The sequence below is a fragment of the Pecten maximus genome, chromosome 6 (genome assembly GCF_902652985.1).
Source record: "Pecten maximus chromosome 6, xPecMax1.1, whole genome shotgun sequence".
NCBI classification, from domain to species: domain Eukaryota; kingdom Metazoa; phylum Mollusca; class Bivalvia; order Pectinida; family Pectinidae; genus Pecten; species Pecten maximus.
In genome coordinates this window covers 14,216,271-14,221,961 of record NC_047020.1, presented here as the reverse complement: position 1 = coordinate 14,221,961, position 5,691 = coordinate 14,216,271, and positions in this window count along the sequence as shown.

Sequence of the window (5,691 nt, the reverse complement as noted above, 5' to 3'; positions counted from 1 at the left end):
TAAACTACTTATGGCGATTTTGTTTACTCATTTGAATTATCCTTCCGCGTCGTATATATCACAATTTTCAGCTCTCAAAAAAGAAACCCCAAAGTCTTACACAATAGTGCATAACATACAGCCATAATGTTGAAAAAAATAGATAGAAATTTAGCTCATTATAAACATCACTTAAAAAAAGCAAAATTTTAAAGTCAGTGCGGACGCTTTCGCGACTAAAAGCCTGGAACTGACCTATTTTTTCGTGCTAAGGATAGATCATGTTCGTTTTGTAAGGTGGAGTAATACTGCGTGGCTATACATAGCTTTAAAGTTTGCTTTGTAATATACAAGAATATGTAGTTTCTAGAACCTGTTTTTCAACTTAATGTAAATAGAATCAACAACACCACATCGTAAAGAATTGCCTTCAAAAGAAGCACAATATGTAAAATAATGAGGAGTTATGTGTCAATGTGACTGCTTCATTGTACTTGTATCTACATTGTATCCGTATTTTATAAAACACCCATTACTTATCCATAAAGAAAATGAACATGGAAGATCTCTTGTTGACATGAAAAGAAGAAGCACATTTGACCGTTTTCCGTTATTTCTCAGTAAAGGACTACAATAATTAAATTTAACTGATTAGAAGTAGTGAATTTCGTTGCGCGAATTAAATAGTAAAACCCTGTCTGTAACAATAATTAGTATCACTGGGAGGGGACAAGGATTTACAACCCATAGGATATGTGAATACATATTTAATGGGTTACATGGTCTGTCTCACAATTGTGTCAGCTCTTAAACCTAAACCTCTACTCTGTCTTACCCAATAGTGCATAACATAAAGTCATAATTGCTGAAAATATTGACTCATCATGAACATTACTTGATAGAATGTTCGAGTCAATTCACACCTATTAAAAACACAAAAACATGAAATATTACACAACATAAAAGCACATAAACAGTATTGACCTATTTTTCTGTGCTGGGTACAGATCATGTTCGCTTTGTAAGGTGGGTTAAGGTATTACGGTAAAGTGTTGACTATCAAGAAGGTAGTAGTCTAAATAAATTCAAATACAAGTCTGACCCAAAAGATCATTTGATACTGAATGTATCTTAAAAGGAGAAGATCAACCTAATTACATATGATTTTACGTCTCAATAATTACGTACATCTTTCGTTCTAGTCTCCGATTGATATTCGAATAAAAATAAATATGCCGTCCTTTTGACGCCATATTTACCTACCTTACGTCGAAGATTTGCTCGTCGCCCGAGATAAAACGTCATACATATATAAATAGTTATGTATCGATCATTCATGATGGCTATAAATGCTATGTTGCTATCAGCCCATATGTGTGATTAGTGTATTTCATTTTTCGCTTGCATTCCGATCAGACTTTCTTCCCTTCGTTTCACTCTGTCAGAATAGCGATATTAGCGTGACAGTCGATGGGGACCAATAATGCCATTACTACGAATGATCCGAACTGTTTAATACCAACAATTAACCAGGTGGTGGTGATAATAGAAATTCTGGAAACAATAGTACCAGTATTGTTAACACGTGTACTAGTCACATTTAACCAATAAAAAAACCTCGTAGAAACATGTCCTTTGCCTTCAATTATATTAAAAATATTACAGTCGGCTTGTATATCCTTTATCTTGATAAGTGCATTGTAGATGCTGCTTGCTCATCCGAATTCTTCCGCGTTAAACTGGCGTGTCACTATGTAAGAGAGCCTGTGACAGAGGTGTTGCTGACCCTGTCTGATCTCGATATGAATATGTATACATATACAATTTCTAGCTTGAAACTGCGTAGTTACAAGCAGCCTTACAATTTGCTTGTAGTAATATAAGAATATAGCCAGTTCCGAGTACTTGTTTTTTAACTCAATTCAACAACACCACATTGTGAATAAGTTGCCTATACTATTAAATATGTATTTGAACAAAAAATATAGGTTCACATGAGAAAAATAACGAGTATGATAAGACCATGTGTAGCAGAAGCGTATGTAGTTTTACTTAATCGACAACACCCCATATAGAAATCCGGATCTAACCTTAAATGACAGTTATAGGATGGTGACAACTGAGCCACTAGGCATATCAACAAGCATCGGATACGTCATGTCGCACAAAGGTTTCGAATAATGAAATCATGAAGTCGTACTTAAAAATGTCTAATTGCCTTCATCAACTTGCATCGCTTTAGATCTTGTGTTGTTCTGTTTACGTTAGTTGTCGATACTGGTACATGCCCTATGCCTATAATTATATTACAAATATTAGAGTCAGCGTGTATATCCTGAATGTACGAATTATTCTTCCGCGTTAAACTGGCGTGTCACTATGTAAGAGAGCCTATGACAGAGGTGTTGTAGACCCTGTCTGTTCTCGATATGGATATGTAAACATAAATAATTTCTAGCGTGAAACTGCGTAGTTACAAGCAGTCTTACAATTCGCTTGTAGTAATATAAGAATAAAGCCAGTTTCGAGTACTTGTTTTGTAACTCAATTCAACAACACCACATTGTGAATAAGTTGCCTATACTATTAAATAGGTGGTGGTGGTAGAAAAAGTACTGGTAGCAATATTCCAGTATTGTTAACACTAGTGTGAACTTACAGGGTCCGTACGTATCAGTCACTACTGATGATCCATATTGTCTAACATATAATTAGTTTTACTAGAGTCCTCAGTGCAAAAATATACAGAAATATACAGCTGACCTGGCTGTGTTTATGTAATATACATTCAGTACCAACTAGCTATACAGTTGAAATATAACACAATGATTGTTCAGTTCCTCCGAGTAATCCTACAGTATAACTACAAATATACCCAAACAGAGAGCTATTTACCAGAACAGAATAATATCCTACATGAAATACTGAGTGTTCCCTGACCAAAATAAACCTTCCCTATCCGGGGTTTATTCAGGGTAATATCACATTATAAAACTATAATTACTACATGTATAAGGGTAAAAGAGTTTCAACACTCATTGACCGAGTGAGCACTCACTTCTACTGAGTGCTCACTTTCACCGAGCGCTCACTTCACCGAGCACTCAATGAGTACTCACTGAGTACTCGCTTCTTACTGAGCACTCCCTAGCACACACATATATATATATATAACTTTATGCCTGTATTGACAACTCTGTGCCCTGAGACACTTTATTATGAACCACGAGCAGACCCAAGGCTACTGATATTAATCGACTTACAACTTATGTGATGTACCGATCACATAGACTTACTAGAGTCCCCACGGAGAAGGGAAGCCTTACTCAGGCACATCTGCCTCCGTACTCTACCGTAAGTTATCAAATATACAATACAGTACTTTGATATAGGGAAGCCTGATTCAGGCACGTCTATATCTATATTATTACCTTTTTGTCCGGCCTTATCGCGTCTGTGTCTGACAAAGAAGTGAACCCTAACTAGATTCGACTGCCGTCTTTTATACTCTCGCGAAAGTGGAAACTAGCGCCACCTATTGTAAAATCATGAACTTTAGAAAGCTTCTAAACCTCCTAGAAGTATATTACTTACAAACGTCTACTTGGTGTCGAGACTAATAAACAAAGTGGAAGACGGAGAGTCCGGAACGATTGGTAATACAACAATGGTTCACCACACTAGTCATATTTACGCAATGAAAACTCGAAGAAACAAGTCATTTGTCTTCAATTATTTTGAAAATATTAGAGTCAGCTTGTATATCCTGCATCTTGATAAACAGCGTTCAGCTTTAAAATTTGCTTTGTAATATAAGAACATAGGCAGTTTCCACTACAGTATCTGATTTGTAACTTAATTTAACAACACCACAATTGCCTGCGAAAGATGCGAAAGATGGAGTCATGCGTGAATGTGACTTTGTCACTGTATTTATATTATATCATCGATATTGTAAATAAAAAAATAATTAATTCTCCGAAAAAAAAATGAACCAGAAACATCTCTGGTCGACATGAAAAGGGGAAGCACATTTGACCACTTTTCGTCATTTCTTAGTGAAGTCCTATATTTCAATACTATGAGTTGTATGTTATATATTGTTTTCTCATCCAATGTGTTTGGATTGTCATCAGAATGATGTGCAAAGAGTTATCTATTCATGTAAAGAATTACAGTTTTCATGGGCCATAACCGCAACAGCATTAATCTATTTATTCGATTAGGAATCGAAGTTGGTAAAACTCGCAAAAATAGCAAAATATTAATTCTAACTCGAAATCGGGGAGACAAGAGAAGAATATAAACACAAAATCTAGATATGCATGACAACCATAGGAAAATCATAAGGAAAATAAGACCTGCCCGTACACACGGAACCATTCTTATGCTAAAGCATGAAATGTGTTATCCAGTCAACTTCCTTTAAACATGAAATAGCAAAACCTTAATATTGGAAGCAATATCATTCCATACATCAAATTTACCACCAACTGTTTTTGAGTCTAAGCCCAACATGTACATTTGAGCTTAAGTACGGTTTCGTTAATGCAGACCAAGGTGTTCCGATAGACCATCTTTCCGGTAGAGTTCCTTCTGATACATCGACGACACTCGCCATACAAATCCGGAGTCTTACAATCTCAAAAGGAGAACTACAGTGATGGCGGCCAAACCAACAGGTATTTCAATCAAATTAATTTAGTATATTTATTATGGAATTGACGTATTGATTTTTCAGAATCAAGACATTCTAGTAATTGTGGTTTTAATCGAGACTCATGTATGAAACATTCATAAATATTTAATCGTCATTTTATCGCGACAAATTTACATTTATCAGTTTAAAATATTTTTGAGTTGTTTACAGCAAAGAATACCGACATAATAACGGATAACTCCGTATTGTCGACATAATAAAGAAACAATAATTAAAAACCATAGAATAAAAATATTAACAAAAATATAGATTAACATAAACACTCATGGAAAGAAAAAAATGGCCAGGTACTCCAGAAGAGTAAGCGTCTTTCGCTTCATCGATGACATCCGCCATGCAAATCTAGGTCAAATCATTATAAGGTCATAATCATAAATACGACTTAGGTACCACTGGGCATATCAACAAAGTACCACTGGACATATCAACAAGGTACCACTGGGATTATCAACAAGGTACCACTGGGCATATCTACAAGGTACCACTGGGCATATCAACGAGCATTGAACACGTCTTCAAAGAAAAGTTTCAAAAGATTCATCAGTTTGGAAATAGTCTACACAGCAAACAAAAGTGTTAAATGTGTCGCAACGTTTCAAGACCGACTGGCTCATTCATCGAGCTATGAATCAGTGAGCGAATTATATCGTCTACCTGTACAATGATGTTGCAAATATGTATATTTTCATATCAATATCGAGCATGTATACACTGCATCAGATAAGCTACCCGGGTCAAGTGACATGAAAAATAAACATTTTCGTCACATCCTTGTGCATAATACGAATACAGAAATCTTACCGTTTTACTGGTTAAACACTGTGCATGTAGTACTTCAACTCATCGGCTCCACGTTCTGTATCTGGTAATAGACAATAAAGTGCTAAAAATAACATAAGAAAAGAATTCGAAATCTAAAATCCATTAATATAGCAACTTCTCTTATATGGTAATCCTACTTTCGGTTTACCTTGACACGTGATAGTGGGTAT